Here is an 18908-nt window from a genome sequence, read left to right as displayed (position 1 = left end):
GTGGGGGACGCAGGTTATGCACTGGAGCCATGGCTGATGACACCCATCAGAAACGCACACACACCTGAACAGGAATGCCATAATGAGGCACACGCACAAACACGTAATGTAATAGAGCGTGTGTTTGGGCTGCTCAAGTCATGGTTCCGGTGTCTGGACACATCTGGTGGAGCCTTGCAGTACTCACCAACTACATGTACCCAAATTGTCATGGTATGTGCTATGCTACATAATATGATCTTGCGAAAACAGCTGCAGCAGGACCAGCATAGGGCCGGGCCAAACAGCCCCCCACCATTGCCAAGGCCATCACAGGCAGGGCGTGATTCGGAGGAGGAACAACCTGAGCCTGCCCCAGTAGGCAGAAGGAGGCGTGCCCAGTATGCCCTGGCCTTGGCAAAGAGGCAACGCATAGCACATACACTGGCTCAGTAGAAACCCTGGGAATGATACCCCTCTCTGACTCACTCATATAATAACAGGGATGCCTAAAATGACATAACCTGCTCTCAAACATGTACAGGGAGTGTAGTATGTGCATCCGACAGAGGCAGCCCTGCAGCACCACCTGAGGCATGAATGCCATGTGTTAGGCAATGTAACACCATGTAGTATATGCACACTTAATGACCCTGACTAACATCCTACCCTCACCAAGCATGATGCCACAATATGTCGATGAGATGATCAATTGCAATAATTGGCTGAAGTATTGCAGTTAGTCAAAGGAGATCCAATGTGTGCCAGCCTGGGATGACATGCTGAGCATGACATGATGCTCCACCTGCTAGGGGTGGTGTGCACCTATCAGTCCAGGCCTTATGGATACTGGCAAAGGCTGTTGTTACCCACAGCGTGCCCTGAATAGGTAAGGCTCAAAACACAAACCCACCTCCATAGGTATCACAAGGGATAAGAACCTAGATGTAATGCTACCCAATGCCAGAAGTATAAACAGCAAGATGCATGCAGTCTAAACTCCCCCAGTATGGAGAATGTTGATATCTGTCCTGTAACAGAAAACTGGGTCAAGGCTCACAACAGCACCCTAACACTACCAGCTTACACCTCATACTGTGCTGTACAGCCTCAAAACATGGAACAAGCTACAAAAGGAGGGTGACTAGCAATAATTGTCAAGGATAACCACACCCCATGTTGGTACCACAACAAGAAGCAGCATGGACTAGCCATGGTCAAGTAACAGTGGCTAAAACTGCCTCCCAGTTTATAGCCTGCTACAGACTACCATCCTAACACCAGGATCTGCACTTGGCCTATGTTGGAATACATGAATATATCAAGCCCTCCAAACCACATTATATTGGGTGACTGAAAATACCCAGACATAGACTGGGGGCATTATACTAGCTCCAACACTGTAGGACAAAAGTTCCTAGAATCCATAAACCAAAATTCCCAGGAACAACGTACCACTCCCACAAGAGGGGTAAGCATACTGGATGTGATAATCAGCAACATGGGTACTGGATGGCAAGATGAGAAGTGTATCCCTCACTGGTAAGACCAGACCATAGAGTAATCACACCAGATATACACATCCTGACCACAGTCCCTGGCCAGAAAACCACAGTGAAAAACATGTGTAAAGCAAAAGTTGCACTCCTCCAAACTGATGTGGAATCCATTAAAGGCCCTGTGCAGGTGCAAAATATGGGCCACACCTCAGAACCTGTTATACAGGCATTCCATGAACACTGCCAGGAATGCTTGGATTATGCAATCCCAAATAAAACCAAGACACAATGCCATACATGCAGGCATCTGGCATGGTGGACTCCAGCCATTACCAAACCATGCAAGAGAATGAGGAAGCTACTACATGATAGAGCAAACATAAATCACTGATCAGTAGTATGGCAATAAAATATGTTCACACATACAATCCACTAAGGCCAGCTACAATAAGTTGAATCTGTGAATCTTGAGGCAATGTTACACCTGCCCCAAGTACACAGACAACCCTCAACTCCCCCCAAGAAATACAAATATATGTGAGAGATGCAACCATTTATCCAAACCGGAGGCTGAGCTCCCTCAACTCAGTACTGTCAAAACTAGTCAGGAGGAGAAGGTAAACACACACACCACAAACCCAGTTCCACATAGACCTATCACAACTGCAAACCAAAGACATAAACACAGAAAAACATTCCCGGCGGCCCTAATTACTAACACACCACATCAACAGAGGCCTCCAAAGCAGACACCCAAGCAACCACAACCTCCAAACATAACACATGCAACACATAGTACACAACGCAGGTGTGCCAAACAGTCACAGGCCAGAAGGAGAAACAACATGCCTGATACAGTTGTAATAGGTGACTCCATAGTCAGACACACTGCTGTCCCACTCACCAGACTGAACAAGGGAAAGGGTACAGTAAGCTGCCTGTAGGCTGCTACAATGTGCCACATAACACAAGTACACAGGTCACCCCAAACCAAGTAGAAATATGATGCAGTCATTGTCCATGCTGGCGTGAATGACCTGAGATGTACCTCCCCAGACTACATGAAAAGAGACATAGATGAGCTCTCCGATTATGTAGTCCAGGCCGGTATGACACTGACAGTTTGCAGCATCCTACCGTCACCAAGAATGATGCCACAGTACAAACACAGAATGATCAGCTTTAACAAGTGGCACAATTACTGGTGTCATTCCAAGGGGATCCAATGTCTGTCTGCTTGGGATGTCATGCTTGACAAGCCACGCTGCTGTTCCAGGGATGGCTTGCACCTGTTACCCCTGGGCGTCTGGATATTGGATAAGGGTTTTGCCACCTCCATAGAGCCTTTCATAGACAAGGCTGAAAAGACTAACCCACCACCCTAGAAAACATAAATGGAAAGAAACATAAGGGTAATGCTGACCAATTCCAGACGTGTAAACCTCAATATGCATGCTCCCGAGGCCCTCCCCAGTATGGAGAACATTGATGTCCATGCAGTGACAGAAACCTGCAGCAAGGCTCCTGACAGCACACCAGCACTACCAGGTTATACCTCATATCATGCGTTATGGCCCCAAAACCTGGACCAAAACATAAAAGGAGGGGAAGTATCCATATTCAGCACAGACACCCATATGTCCAGTTAGCTGACAATGCACAAAGCATCGGAGACCACCCATGTGCAACTAACCGTAGGCAAAACTGCTGTACAGTCTGTAGCATGCTACAGACCACACTCTCACACACAGGAACCCCACCCAGCCATCCTGAAGACACTGGACAGTATGAATGTCTCACCAAATACCAAACAAGGTACTCATAAATTACCACATAGGTGGTAAACCATTATGTATGGAAGGAGTAATCAGGGACCTAGTGACACAAGTGGACAGTAACCTGTTATGTGACACTCACATTGCCAACGTGGCTAGGAAGACTGTCTATATTGGACACCGTATCATGAAAGGATTCACATCTACGTCAACAGAGGTCATTGTGCCCCTATACTGTTCTCTTATCAGACCCATAATCTAGTACAATGCCTCGTTTGGGATGGACCTTACCCGACACCTGCAGCAGTTAGAAAGACCTCAAAGGTACCTCACCAAGAGGATAAAGGGTCTCAAATATATGTCATATGCTGCCTGGCTGTAGACACCCCAGCTGAATGCAGTCACATACTGCCTATACAGAGGCAGTGTATGCCTGTTGTACAAGGCCATGTCCAACACAGGAGTAATGGACATGCTCCACCCCAGAAAACCCAAAGCCATCGGAGCTGTGAGAGTGAGAGATGTCAACCTCAACACATAATGAAATAGGATGTGCTGGAGGGACAGATACATAACCCAGAGGCTCCCTACACCCTGGAACAGAATCCCACTCCATGTTAGGCAGAGCCCCTCACTGACACTCTTCAACAGGAATCTTGCCAAGTGGATGGATGATCATAGATGTACACTGGGGGTCTTCATTGTGTCACGTCCAGACAGAGGCAGAGTAAAGTAAATCATAAATGGCCATAATATTCACATAGCAAGGGGTGGCGAAAGCCACACACACTCTGGCTAGGCTTATAAATGCCCTAGGGTGGATAGCCTAGTATGAACCTATGAAGATACAAATTGTACAGGACACTAAGGATAATCACAAGGCTTTCTTAACTGATGGTAGGAACCTTGTTGGGAATTCACAGATATGCACTGAATCACTCAAATGTTACAAACAACATACCAAACACACACACATATTGCCAACATCCAAACTGACAGGTGCAGTGCAACCCCCCCCCAAAAAAATGCAAAATATCTATCCCAGCAGACTGCTGGCCCCCTGACATTGCAGATGCTGAGGTAACAGCCAGCATCTACAAAGCAAAACACACAGCAGCAATGGTATGAGATGGTGTCCTGGGCTGAGTCCAACATGGACTCCAAGAAGAATGGAATGCCAAATCACACTACTGCTCAATGTCAGCCTTACCACAGGATATGTACCCAAAGAGCAGTGTACAACAACAGTGGTCCTTCTCAACAAAGGTGTTGCCTGAATGGATACTGCAAACTACCACCCCAGAATCCTGACAAGCTTGGTCTGCACAGCTATGGAAAGGATCAGCATGTACCTCAGACATAAAGATATTGAGGACCTACTGACACTGGACGCTACCCAGTGTGGCTTTCTTAAGTGCAGATCCTGCCCCTTAAACATGTTTGACTCATTTGAAACAGTCATTAAGGTCATTGATGAGGGCAATGTGGTCCACACAGTGGAGCTGGACCTTGCAAAGGCTTCCATACAATACCCCACGTGTTCATTATAGATAAGCTCACCAGCTTAAATATAAACCCCTATGTCAGTAGAGGGGTTGCAAACCAGACCAAGGACAGAACTGACATGGTCAGACATGCTGCAGCCATGTCAGACTACAAACCAGATATAACTGGCATCAAACAAGGCTTGGTCCTGGGACCTCCCACGTTTGGTATATATGTCCCATAGGTACAGGCAAACATGGAAGGACTGTGTCTGAACAAGTTTGCAGAGGACTACAAATTGGCCACCATATCTGACCCTCCAGCTGACACAAGCATCCCACAAAAGGGCCACATAGAAACAGATAACTGGTGCCATAGCCATGTTAGCAAGCTAATTGCAGAAAAGTGTATAGTCAACCCCTGTGGATATACAGTAAGTGCCCACCAATTACCACATAGGTGTTAACCCATTAAGTACTTAACATGTAATGAGAGACCTGGGGACACAAGTTGATAGATATCCTGCACTGGACAAGCATGTGGCTGTAGTGGTTACAGAAACATACCATATACCCACCTAATCATGAAGGTTGTCAGAAATAGATAAGGGGAGGTCATTGTGGCTCTGCAGTCATCCTTCATCAGCGTTACAATCGACTACAATAGCCCCTGTGGGATGTACCTCAGCAGACACCTCCATCAACTGTAAAGTCCCCAAAAGTACCTCACCAGGAGTATCAAAGAGCTTGAACAGATGCCATGTGTTGCCTGATTAAACAAACTGCAGCTCCACACACTGCCATACTGCCCACCCAGAGGCAAGCTGTGCCTGATGTATAAAGCCATGTCCAAGCTGGAATCAATGAACATGCTGCACCTTGTACAATCTGAATGGCAGTGAGCTATGCACATGAGAGACCTGAACCCCAGCACTGACATACATAGGACAAGCTGTACTGAATGATCCATAACACAGAAGCCACCTGCACTCTTGAGTAAACTCCCAGTACAGGTTAGCCAGAGAGTCACTCATCGACTCTCCTCAAGAGGAATCTTGATGAGTGGATGGGAGATGGTAGGTTTACCCTGGGTATCACTGTTATGTCACGGGTAGATGGAGGCACAGTATACTAACCATGACATATGTCATGGCAAACTCCATTTACAACGTGTGTCGAAGGACAAACACATTCTCCGACTAGCATTAGAAATGGCCTAGGGCACATCGCTAGTGTTTGCCAATGTACATCTATGTTGTGGAATACACTACCAATGTTGGACAAGTCTGGTTTAAGTAGTTCATATCTGAACATAATGCAACATGGTCAGATGTGCACAACTGGCCCCTAACCAGGCTGTTGTGCTCACTATGAAAATGTAAAGCAGTGATAGGACTAAAGCCCAGGATACTGTCCACCACAGTGAAAGTACTGAACCAGTACACTATACGGCACTACAGTGTTAGGTCAGTATGAAAGGATGTTGACAACTGTATGCAAAGTATCCCATGCAAACCCTGCAGGCACAGTATAATCCCTGTTGTGTTCAGACACAAAGCAGTTGGACAGTAAGTACACAACATGACACACAACGCACAACCATAAATGTGAGATATTGTTGAAGTTCACACTCATCCATAAATGTGGTGGGCTGCAGAGTTCAACATATGGAAAGCTCACACTGGGCATGCTCGCACACTTTGATAAATGAGACATATGTCAGACAACATGCCATGGAAAGCCTGAACTGGGCATGCTCACACACTTAGGCCAAATCTCAGTTTAGCAGTTGGCCACACCTATCTGGTATTTGTACGTGTTATTCCAGGAACCAACCACATTACAGCAATCTGCCCAGTGCACACAGTTAAATGACTACAGAGACATAAGTGAAATAGTGGATCCCTCTCATATTCAAAAATCTTCCACCGGTACACAAGTTGTTCATAGAAACAGGGAATGCTATGGCAATAAAGACCTGCAAACAGTCTATCAGCAACAAATATTGTGCATCTGACAATTAAACATATGGGTGTAGAGGTCAACACTAGGCTGTTTGCCCTAGAGAATGACAGCTTAGCCAGAGTGTGCTTGGCGTCTGCCTCCCCAGTACAGTAGGCTACTGTGCCACTGTAAAGTAGGTCACATAAGGCACCGTGTGAGGCTAGTGTGCTGTGCCTCCATCAAGCAGGGACACAGTGGAGATCCCAGGGGTTGAATTTGCTAAGCCACATCCATGTTGTTGGTGTGTGCTGGAAGAGGGTTGGTGAGGACCTCTAACAGTACGTGGGTGTCAATAACAGACTGAGGGGAGCCTTATCTGCATTGTCTGGACAATTTCACTGTCAACATTTTGTCGTGATGATTATGAGGGATTGAAGTGTCGTGCCACTACTGTTCAGAGATGTCCTCCCTCTGTGGGCTACTGCTCTGCAATGTATTAGCTCACTCTGTCTGTTGGACAGCTCATATATAGCTGGTGTACACCTGACAGGTGTCCTGTTGTGGAGGAGTCATGGGTATATTTGGGATAGCATGATCAATGCAAACCTTCCACATGCTCATAGAATGCAATTGTCAAGGATTATGCAGAGTGGCCTGTATACTCCCCCAGCATGGGTCCTTTGAAGTCTTCCACCCCAGTCTTCACAAGTGTAAAGTCTGCTTTTGATAAATACACTTTGTTTGCAGTGACAACCTTGCCTGGGGGTGAGGATGGGATATGGATGTCCAGGGAAAGGTGGGTATGGTCAGATATCAACAATGGTGGTCTACCTCTGGTGTGGAACAGTGAGTACCCATGTTGCAGATGGTCAGGTGCAATATGTATTCCCCCTTGTGGCTGTGGTGAGCGATTCTGCAATAGCACATGGACTCACAAATTGTAGTGGCTGTAGGGTAATGTTGTAGAGGCCTGAGTAGTTCCCACACACAATATACCTGTACCTGACGTTAACAGCTGGAATGGTGTATGTGAACACCTGCATATCTTGGCACTGTTCCCAGGGAAGCAAAGTGTGTGTCCTGGATGTGGGAGGGGTGGTCCGAACTGGATGTGTTGTGTGTTACAAGTCCTGTGGTCATGAAGCATGGTATAGAACATAACCTGCCAGTGCGATGTGCATATCTGACCCTGAAGTAGGTGGCTGCAAATGCATATATATGGTATCCCCCACCTGACAGGTAGTACTAGATGTACATACCTCTGTAGAAATAATGATGTCAGCACCCTATAAATACTGCAGGTGCAGAGCAAATGCCCAGTAATTCGGATAGTGCGCTCTGCTAATGCGTCTCCCTCAAGTGTCATAATATAGTTAGGTAGGGGTTTGAATCCTGCAAATGTTCAGTGTGTGTGTTTGGGTGAGGGGAGTTAGTGTGTGTGCAATTCTGTGTGAGAGAAATGTCCCTTTTGGCAACTAGGAGAACACACTACAGGATGCATATTCCTCTTTCTAAACACTGATGATGTCAGCACCCTATAAGTACAGCAGGAGAAGGGAAACCTCCCAGTAATGCAAATAGCACGCTCCGCTAATGCGTCCATTTTGAGTGTCATAACATAGCTAGGTAGGGGTTTGAATCCTGCAATTGTGTGTGTTTGGGTGAGGGGGGTTAGTGTGTGTGCAATTCTGTGTGAGGGAAATGTCCCTTTTGGCAACTAGGAGAACACACTACAGGATGCACATTCCCCTTTCTAAACACTGATGATGTCAGCATCCTATAAGTACAGCAGGAGAAGAGAAACCTCCCAGTAATGCGAATAGCGCGCACCGCTAATGCGTCCGTCTTGGGTTTCATAATATAGTTAGGTAAGGGTTTGACTACTGCAAATGGCAAGTGTGTGTGGGGGGTAGAAGTAGGGTGTGTACAATTACATGGGTGAGAGAACTGACCCTTTTGGCAACCAGTACAACACACCAGCTGCTGCATATTCCAATCTCTACACAGAGATGATGTCAGCACCCTACAAGTACAACAGAAGAGGGCAAATCTCCCAGTAATGCAAATAGCACGCTCTGCTACTGCGTCTCTCACTACTGTCATAGCACAGTTAGTTATGGCTTTGAATTCCACACATGCCACTTGTGTTTTTGTCACATAGAATGCCCATGTGTGTGGGTTGTTGTTCACAATAATGCATGACATCGATTAAACCAGTAATGGCAATGGACACAGATGATGTATGTGTGTGCCAAATATATATATGTACCTGTGACCTTCAATAGTTCCTATGTCTGATGCCTGCCACATGTGAATACATGGTATTTGCACTGGATAACATTATGACTGTGGTCTTCTGTGCGGGTGCTGCATGTGGTATGTGTATATACAGTGTGAGATGTATATGGTATCATCCTAGCAGCGAGGGATACACATCTGGTCTGGGGCATATAGTCTACATGTTGTTGATGAACAGGTGCTGCATGTTTTCACCTGTTGTGGGAGTGGTAACAAGTTGTTCCATAGCAATGCAGTGACTACATGCTAGGAACCTTTCAGCTAGAGTGTTGTAGCTACAGTAATTCATCAGCATTCAGTAATACGTCAGCATTCCTGGTGAGGGTATGATGCCAACCAAGGTCAGGGTCATACCAGCCTGTGCCACATGCTCAGAGAGCCCTTCCATGTTCCCTATCATGTAGTCCAGGGAGGTACATCACAGGCCAGCCATAGTGGCATGGACAATGACTGAGTCATATGTGTCCATGCCTCTGACTGAACTGTATGCTTGTGTTATGTGGTGGACCATAGTGCCCCATGGGCATATCACTGTGACCTTCACCTTGTCCAGCCTGGTGAGCGGGACCTCACTGTACCGGACAATAAAGGTACTTAACACAACTGTAGCAGGTGTGTTGTCTAGCCGTACAGGCTGTGACTGTTTGGCACACAGGATTTGTGTGCTATGTGTTGCACGTGCTGTGTCCTGGCTTAACATATGCCTGTGTGCCAGCTGCAAAGGTGTCTGCTTCTTAGGCAGGATGCTATTCTGAGGCTCCACGAATGGCCCAGTGTGTTCATGTGTGTGGATTGCTATCAGTGTAGGTCTACATCAGACTGGTATTGTAGTCACTGTAGTATTTAATGCCACCTGACAGGTTATGGCAGTACTGGTTCAGAGTGCTTAGTCCCCAGTTTGGCTATGTGGTTGCATCTCATAAATGTGTTGTACGTCCATGTGTAGGGGAGAGGGTTGACTGTGTACATGTGGCAGCTGTGACATTGCCACATGACCCACATATTCCACAACTGTACCATAGAGGTGACTGACAAGTGACCTTTGCACATGCTACCATAGTATTGTGATTGCCATGGTGATTAACAGCACATAGGGCCAATGGGGAACAAGGTACAGAAGGTGAGTATGTGAGGGTGTAGTGCCTGTAATTAGTTAGCACTGGCATATATGACTGCTCACGTGGACAAATGCCAGGTAAGTCATATGCAATGTGTCACAGGCAACGTACATGTGAACAGGACAAACAGTGACGTTCTGTCAAGTGAGACATGGACATATATATAGTAAGCTACGCAGATGTCACTAGGAGTCCACAGAAGCTCTGTAACTCTGCATTGCAGGTGGGATCAGTGTTCCAGGGTAACTGCAAACAAACATGCATGCAAACAAAGCTATAGTAAGCAGGGCTGCATGTAGTCCATTGTACAAAAAACAAGATGTACCACTTCCAGTAGGTAACAGTGCAAATATGCAGGCACTATACACATGTACATGGAAATACACAGGTCAGATGGCTAGGGTCCAGTCTCAGCGCACACAAGTGTACAGACCATGTACCGTCAGGATGTACAATAACTGGATGGAAACCCAGGTGCTCATACCTGCAGTAATACACATGTCAAATAACAGACACTGAGCCTTATCTCAGTGGTTCCATACTTAGTAGGATGTATGCTTCCTGTCCTGCCACCACAGTATCCCTGACATTTATGGGGACTCTCCCTCCTGTGAAAGTTAGTTTTGTGTGTTGGGGCTGTCTAGCATGGTATGAGATGTGAGCTTGCAGTGCTAGGGTGCTCCTGTGTGTCCTGTACCAGTCATGTAGTACTGCACACATATCAACATCCTCAAACATCCACATTGCAGAGTCCAGTGTGGGCAACATGCCACTTGCAGTTTACATGTCCATCATTGCGTATCAATACTTTCATTACCTTATCCCCTGTGCTACCTATGTATGTAGCCTTCTGTTGATATCCTTACCACCAGTATGCCAACATGTGCAGATGATACACTATGGTACTTACCATGGGTGTAGACAACAGTACAAGACAATCATACCCTTACTGCATCAGGCATGCTGGGATATACCCACAATTATAACAGCACACAGTACTGTTAACAACATGATACTATTACTACACGTCTATGTAGTCACCCTGTGCATCAGCAACATGTTAACCTGTACCTGCACTGATGTTACAGATTGCAGGAGGTGGCACAGTTTCATCATTTGCACAGGGTGTGAACTTGGTATGCCTGAGTCTGCCACTGATACCACCAATTGACATGTATGTGTATGTGTGTTGGTGAGGGACAGCAGTACAAGGTGGGGCAATGTTGTTGCAGTGTCTGCATGTATGCAGTAGCCCTAGGTGTTGTCAATTCGCATGTGTGTATGGATGCACACAGTTCCACCTCATGGCTGCCATATACTGGTGTTTGTGGACAGCCACAGACTGTACCTGCCAGGTCATACAGATCAGTGTCTCTGGCCACGGACACGGTACCTGTGCCTTGCAGGGGTGCTACGGACCATATCTGGTACCCATCCAGACTGGGTACTGTCATCGGAAGCAGTTGTTCGTTGGCTGGACACAGATCCCTGTCAGGCCTGTCCAGAGTCATGTGCATGTGGTCTCCTGGGGTGGTCTGATGACAGAACAGACCCAGCATTGCTGGGGCTGCTGCTGGCACTATGGGGGCGGCCGCGGCCCTTTTGTCATCCACGATGACTGGCAGCTGCTGCTGTTGCTGGCATACGCCAACGTTGACACCTCAACCGTCCACCATCGCCCTGGCTCGTGGACATGTAGTTGTGGAACCGATCTAATATGTCCCACAATGTCTGTCTATGACATCGGTGAAATTACGGATGGCAGCCGCAATGTCATGCATACTGTCAGTCATGGCTGTGCGACATACTGTCAGCTCCCTCAGACCCTGTCTGGTGTACCGTTCCATACGTGACTGTGCCTGCATGACAGCCCAAAACATAGCTGAGGTTGTAAGACCTCTGTGGGCACATCTGACAGGGGCAGTATGCCCACGGATGCTCCCACGAGAACCCCTGGACATCTGTCTGTGTGGTACCATCTCAGGGCCACGCCCATGGCTGCTGTGTAGGGAAGTATGTGCCACAGATACCACATTACCCTGGTCAATGCCCACTGTATCCTGTCCATCACCTAGGCACTATGGGGGTGGCCGCAGCCCTGTTGTCATCCGCGACGACTGCCAGCTGCTGCTGTTGCTGGCATATGCCCACGTCGACACCTCAACCATCCACCATCGCCCTGGCTGATGGACATGTAGTTGTGGAACCGATCTAATATGTCCCCACAATGTCTGTCTATGACATCGGTGAAATTACGGATGGCAGCCGCAATGTCATGCATACTGTCATTCATGGCTGTGCGACATGCTGTCAGCTCCCTCAGACCCTATCTGGCATGCCGTTCCATACGTGACTGTGCCTGCATGACAGCCCAAAACATAGCTGAGGTTGTAAGACCTTTGTGGGCACGTCTGACAGGGCAGTACGCCCACAGATGCTCCCATGAGAACCCCTGGACATCTGTCTGTGTGGTACCATCTCAGGGCCATGCCCATGGCTGCTGTGTGGGGAAGCATGTGCCACAGATACCACATTACCCTGGTCAATGCCCACTGTATCCTGTCCATCACCTAGGGACATTGGTGACAAAGGGTGTATTGGCAGGATAACTGTGTGCATTGATGGGGTTGACAGCTGTGTACTGTCAATTGGCTGACCAATGACGGACCCTGGCATACCTTCCTGTGCCATTACACAGATGCCATCATTATCAGTACCCGTGGCACCTGATTCAGGTTCCCTGCTGCATGACACCAGAGCAGCACCAGAACCTGTGGAAGGGAAACAGGAAACACAGTTAACAATGTCTACACAATGTTACCAGTGATGCACACATGCACACATGCACAGGTGCACACATGCATACATGCACACATGCACACATGCACAGGTGCACACATGCACACATGCACAGGCGCACACATGCACACATGCACACATGCACAGGTGCACACATGCACAGGTGCACACATGCACACATGCACACATGCACACTTGCACACAGTTGCACACAGCTGCACACTTGCACACAGTTGCACACTTGCACACTACTCAGTATGCGAGATATCAAAACACAGACACACCTGCATGCATACACAGAGCGCTACTAAGTGAGCCTAATATTACTATTACTATCAAGACTATTAAAGGTATTGTTAATACACACTCACCAGCATGGATAGGCTGCATTGCTGTTACACCGGAGGGACCTGCAGAAGCGAGGAAATTAATGTCAGTGGGCACAACTGTGCCATTGTTACTGAGTATGATACAGGTCAGTAGTACAACAGTTGCCTTTCACAGGTCAACTGCTGATATTGAGAATATCACACTTGCACATTAAATACTATGATGACAGCTACAAACCAAGGACACACCTCACACATGCATTAACTACCAGTGTACACAACAGGCAACTATACATATGGCATATTACCTGTATGCTCGTAGTCTTACTGCTGTGTGGTCCCAGCCTCCATCATAATGCAGGTCTCCTGCTGTTGTTGTTGGCAGGCTGGAGCCACAACACTTATGACTAGTCCCTCCAGTCTGAGTGGGGGATGTGTAGCCACCCCACCACCTGTGGCAACCTGTTGCCTGTGGATATTGACGCATGCTGACAGACATTTCTGATTAAATCACTGCAGTGATGTCGTACCTGCTCATATGTCCTATTATGCTTGCCTATGTCATTTACCCGATGGACCAGGTCTTGCCACAGTGCAGCCCTCTCCTGCTGATTCTGGCTGGTGCGGGAAAAGAGTATTGCATAATCCCGCACCAGGCTCTGGTGTACTTCCTCATCCTCAGCTGCAGAGTATGCTGGATTGCGCTGGTGAGCCATGGTCCTGAAAAAGGAAATAACATGATATCAGCAAAATATGTCAGCAGAATTTGGCACACATACTACACATGCTACTCAACTGTTGTGATACAACATATCTCACATATATAGCATCTGTCTGTCTATTGGTGGATATACAAGTAAATGGCCAGGTATCAGTGCTCAGCCAACAACTGTGCAACAGTACCTGGCACACTCTATATGACATACTACCAAACCCCAGCAGTCAGAACACTGATTCAGGTCCAAAGCACCTCCTCACTCTGGGGTTTGTATCGAGGTACTGTATGGGGTACATCATCAACTACTGTGTGCTGACCATAAACTAATTGCCCTGGATATACATATCCCACCTCCACCACCAGCACAAACGACTACAGTGAATAACATTTCAAATGCAAACTTTACACTTTGTAACACTGACATGGTATCCTTTAAGCCCACTGGGCCAGTGGAAGACACAACCCACAATGCTGACCCCTTCACAAATAATTTCTACGGACATCTCCAAGAATGCATGGATCATGCAATCCCATATAAGACCAAGACACTCTCCACAAAGGGAAAGCATCCTGTCTGGTGGACCCCAGCCATAGACAGATTGTATAACAAAAGATGGAAGCTACTGCAAGACAGATCATAATTCCATAAAGGGAAGGCATGTCTGATCAGCACTAGTAAGGAGCTATTTTCTCTCATACAAATATCCATGGGCAACTTTGAGAGGAGAATCAACGGGGACACTACAGATAACCACAAGGCCTTCTTCAGTTATGTTAGCAACCTGGTCAGAAACCCTCCAGTATGCTCATAGTTAGTACACAACAACAAATAATTCACTGAACCCACAAATATTGGCAACATTGTGGCAGACAGGTTCAGTGCAAGTTTCCCCCCTCCCTCTCCCCCAAACTAAGACATACTTATCCCAGCTGACTGTAACCTCCCTGTCATCACAGATGTCCAGGTGAGAGCCGCCCTCAGAAAAGCAGAAAACACAGCATCAATGGGACCTGATGGTATCCCCGGTTGCATGCTACATGAACTCCAAGAGGAGCTAAACACACATATAGAAGTGCTATGTAACACTAGCCTGACTACAGGATATGTACCTGTACACTGGCGTACAGCAGCAGTGGTTCCACACCACGAAGGAGGCACCTCTACATACCAATAGAATACAACACAATACGATACATTACAATACAATACAATACAAAATGCTATTGCCCCTGGGACAACAGCAGCATACTGTTGTGCTACCCTGACCATTGTGACACATGTGATGTGATGGTACCTGCTCCTGTCAAACAGTTACACAGGGTGACTCATATGGCATATTACCTATCTGACTAACATTCAGCAGGGGTATGTGTGACATGTACTCATGGGGAGTCTTGCTTCTTAATGCTGTGTGGTTTATTGCAGGGTATGTCTTATCTGTGGGTAGGAACCTGTACCTCCGCCATGTGCTCTCTACTGCAGTGTCACGGACGACACACAGCAGTCATTTAGGTTGTGGATGGTGTGAGTGTTACTATGGTTGTTGGACATCTGTCATGGGTGTGACTTAAGTATGTAAATCCAGGAGTGGTAACCTCTATGTGGGTAGTATGTGTGTACTCTGTGGTGTTGTCAGTCACTGTGCATTGGTAATGTGTTTGAGTGCATTGTCACAGTGTTGTACATGTCACTGTGTCCTTCTCCATATCTGTAACTGTCATGTGGGGTACATACTGTGGCAGCCATTGTGTGGTGTGGAGGGGTACACTGACCTACATGTCCGTAGCTGACACACCATGTCTGCTGACACATACCATGTGCAGGTATTCCAGGAATAGTGTGCCACTGTGACTATCATTGGGGGGACTATTGTACATATTTATGACCCTGTTCACCCCTGGCACATGCAATGGTGGGCAGCCAATCACATATCTGGTGGTTACTGGTGTAGGTGATTTGAAATGGGGTATGGTACTCCAGTTTTGACACTGGTGTTCACTCCATGCCTTTGTCACCAGGCACCTGTACACATGTGCCTCACTCAGAATATATATACATCTCTCTCTCTCTCTCTATAGATATATATATATATATATATATATATATATATATATATATATATATATATATATATATATATATATATATATATATATATATATATATATATCTATATATATATATATATATATATATATATATATATATATATATCGATGTACATATATTGCTATAGATATGGAGAGGGGGTGTGTGTGACAGAGCGGGGGTGAGAGTGACAGAGGGGGTGGGACAGGGGGAGTGTGAGATCATCATATACAGTCATATCTGTAGGTAGTCAGATCTGTCTGTCTATGTTTATGTATCTACATATATCTATATCTGTATGTGTGTATTACATATATATGTTTCTACATATTCTATCTATCTACATCTGTCTATGTATTCCTACATCCCTCTCTATGTATGTATACATATATGCATATTATATATATATATATATATATATATATATATATATATATATATATACACATACATACATATATTGACATACATACATATCCATATGATAGATAGGTATATCAACATGTTTGTTAAGTCATTTCATATTCTAACTATGTGAACAATTATTTATTTATTTTAAAACTATTTGACTGAAATACAGTGTGTTAAGTTAAAAACAAAATTTTTTTACATACTGGTACTTTAAATTAGTTGATGTTTTTAAACTAATTAGCAATTTCTGTAATTGGACAGACAACAGGGCAGGGTATTTAATCAGGAGTGAAGCATTATTCAGTGTTTCAGTTTTTGCTGAAGAAGATTGTTGATCGAAAACGCATTGTGGATTGTTAGCGTTATTTTGTTGTTATTTCTACCAATAAACTGTGTTACTTGGACTGCGGGTTTCCATCGTGGTGTCCTAGGCAAGATTTTATTGTGGTTACTAGCTTTCATCATTTTGCCTACATCTCCTTTTTGTATTTGTTGCTTCAATTTTCTGATGGCTGACACCACGGAAGCTGCATCCAACACAGACTTCTGCTACGAAAGCAGAGGTGAACTCAGGAAGGTTATAGGTCAGTTGACCCAACTAGTGGAATTACTAACTCCAGTTTGCTATTCCCTGGTAGGCGGGGCTTCCGGACGCAGGAACGCCACACCACCAGTACACTCACCTCAAGTAGCCGGCCAAAGTGATTCCGGTTCCAATACTAGCGCATTTCAACGGGCTTTCAGTCCTGGTTTGCAGAGCAATGCACAAACGAGTGGTACAACGCACCAAGGAGCGGACCAAGCTATTCCCTGCCCTGACATTGGCTCACTTAACCAAGCCAATGGTTCCACTTCACATGGGAGCCAAAATTTTGTTGACTTCCCGAGACTACTTCGGAGTGGCAGTTCACTCAATAGAAACAGTGGAACGCCACCATTTATTCCAGGAGAAGGACTTTCTGGACACATTAACAAAGGTGACACTAACAAACAATGTAACCTTGATTTTCAAGGTATTTTGCACAAATGTTATAATATGCAAAGTGACACTTGTGACAAAGGGGCTAAATCTTACAAAACATACCAACAAAGTCTTGATGAATTATACTTTCTTTTAGACAAATACAAATGTTTAGAATGTGATTGTAGTTATTCAAAGGAGTGCCTTGCAAAGGAGGTAGTACCGAAAGGGTTAAGACTATCAAAGTTCCCTAACAAAGTTGAGGAAGGGTCTGTTTTTCACTTGAATTTAATAAAAATTTTTGACCAGTGTGGGTTTGAGGTTGTTAAAGCCATTTTAACAGAGAACGAGAGGGTTATGGCTTGTTTGATAAAAGAAATGGAAACCACTAACGACAGGATAATTAATGATTTGCTTTTTAAAGTAGACAAGGAAAAACAACAGTATTATGACATTTTTGGGCAAATAGACTCAGACTGCATTACTAACATGAACAGGAAGTGTGGCAAGCTGGCTAGGGACCTGAAGGAATATAGGAACAATGTAGCATACCCTAAACCTAAGTTTTATTCAGGGATGCAAGATTACAGGACCACTAGGGAAGAGAGGTGTCTCTCACCAAACCCCAATTATGACCATAGGGACGATTTTGGAGACAACCAACCTCAGGAAGAAGAATACCCTTTAGGTCAGGGCCCCCCCCCTCCGTCGATCCAATCAGATCCGCAACCAGAATCGAGTTTACTACAACCAGAGGGGTTACAACAGGAGATAGGCAATCACGTGGCCATCTTCCAGGAAGGGAAGACCTGGGAACTCAACAATTACAACATTTTCAACTATAGTAACCTGGAGGTAAAGCCTGAACACTTTGATTTATTTTCAAAAGGTTTTAAATTTGTTCCTACTAGGAAGGCCAGTATTCCCAGATCCATCATAGACTTGAAACTATTCTTGAGAAAACAAAATTTATATTTCCCTCTCTCCACCCTCTCTTTTCCTTTTACCCTTCTTTTGCTTATTAATTAGCAACTACCCTGTTTCTTTTCCCTTGCTGTCCCACTATGCTCTGACCTACTTCTCCCATCTCTCCCACCTCCTCCTGACTGTCTTCCTTCTTTTCCTCTCTCTCTTCCTAACCCCTGCCTCTTCCCTTTTATTCATCTTACATTTTCCTTCTACTACTCTACCCTTCTGAGCTTCAACTGTTATCCATATGGCAAATGCCTTATTGCATAACCTTTATGTACTAGGTAAAATGCTTTGAAACTGACCAAACATTATGTATGATATTAAACTGTTTGAGTTCCTTAATGTATGTTGATTTTATTAACAAAATTGATTTATATTTCTATCTTTATTGTATGTCTTTATTAACAATATGTCTGTCTGTCATTATTATGTTATGTGTGGAGCTTTTCTCCCCGGGCCTCTACTGAAAATGGACATATATCCAGCTAGACTAGCCCGGTCAACAAATGTAAAATAAAATAAAATAAAATAA

The sequence above is a fragment of the Protopterus annectens genome, chromosome 7.part0 (assembly GCF_019279795.1).
Source record: "Protopterus annectens isolate FY-2018-M chromosome 7.part0, PAN1.0, whole genome shotgun sequence".
NCBI lineage: Eukaryota > Metazoa > Chordata > Ceratodontiformes > Protopteridae > Protopterus > Protopterus annectens.
The sequence above is the reverse complement of the archived record's forward strand: the minus strand, read 5'-3'. Positions refer to the sequence as shown.